Consider the following 1,107-nt stretch of genomic DNA (forward strand, 5'->3'; position numbering starts at 1 on the left):
AGTCGAAAGTGTCATTAGATTTTTCATTAGAACTTTCGTATCCGAGATATTGAAATCGGAAATCTGACAAGGCAAAACTTCGAGATAAAGCTAGCGGTAGCGCTTCGACAGTGCCAGTGCCGTATACTCACAAGTTATCACCCGACTTTTATTTTATATACTTGGCGTCGCACCGCTACCGCAGCGCTTGATATCATTGATCTTTAATGTATTGCAATAACAAAAATTAAAAAGATTGATTAAAACCAAAATGTGAGAAAAATTATTTTTTTATTTACGTTGACCAGAAGTGTTCAACCAGCACTTCATAGATTCTTCAGCACTCTTCAATGACTGATTTTTGAAACGGCTCATTATAGCACCTAAACAAAAGTAGAAAAACAAATATAAATAATCTTTTGGCTTTTAGTTAATCAGCGCAATTATATTATATAGTGAAATTGAACGTTAAAAATCATATAAATCTTTCTAGCAATTTATAATCTTTCTAACATTTATTTAATTCATTATAATAAATTTTTTTTGCATGTTATTGCTTATATTCGATTGATTATGTAAGGCCCAACTACATCAACGTTATTTTGACTTTAAGAGACTTATATTTCTAAATAATTTGTAAAAAAAGTAAAAAGAAGCTCTCATAATTTGAGACTTACAAAACAAAGCTTCTTTGATCCTTGACCTATAAAGAAATTTTTACTCCTTTAGTTCCTTTCCAGCCAACCTGTCTTGCAAGCTCATTGTGTAATACAGTGGACATGAGACAAGTAGCAGCATTCCACTGATCAGTATCGTCATGAATATATCCATTAAGGTAACTGACCTTCAAAACAAAGAAATAAATGCTATGTAAGTAAAAGTATTGTAGAAGATATAAATATACAGAAGTCAGCTTCCTTATACAGGGTGATTCAGAATAACCCCGGTGTCCCTGTAAAGACGTATTCTTGACTCAATTCTAAGACGATTTTTCCTTTACAAAAATTTTGTCCGAAGCTAAGTTTTCAAATTATAACGAGAAATAGTTAGCGAATTACGGGCCGCGTACGGATGGTAGACAGGGGCGGCGCAACTTACTGTCCGCCGGCAGGCGGTACGCGGGACCGT

The 1,107-nt window shown here is 34.1% G+C and overlaps 1 protein-coding gene and 1 long non-coding RNA gene across 2 annotated transcripts in view; one reads left to right on the forward strand and one right to left on the reverse strand.

The window, feature by feature from the left end:
* LOC105450911 (mitogen-activated protein kinase-binding protein 1-like) overlaps positions 1-1,107 on the forward strand; it is a 51,278-nt gene that overhangs the window by 32,947 nt on the left and 17,224 nt on the right. The gene's annotated exons all lie outside the window — the stretch shown is intronic.
* Positions 197-1,107, reverse strand: part of LOC105450909 — a 24,369-nt gene continuing 23,458 nt past the window's right edge. Inside the window, exons 2-3 of the long non-coding RNA XR_974509.1 lie at positions 657-823; positions 197-362 (exon numbers count right to left, since the gene is read on the reverse strand). This is a non-coding gene — a long non-coding RNA (uncharacterized LOC105450909). The remainder of the gene's footprint in view (positions 363-656; positions 824-1,107) is intronic.

Source organism: Wasmannia auropunctata, unplaced genomic scaffold (assembly GCF_000956235.1).
Source record: "Wasmannia auropunctata unplaced genomic scaffold, wasmannia.A_1.0 LD336053.1, whole genome shotgun sequence".
NCBI lineage: Eukaryota > Metazoa > Arthropoda > Insecta > Hymenoptera > Formicidae > Wasmannia > Wasmannia auropunctata.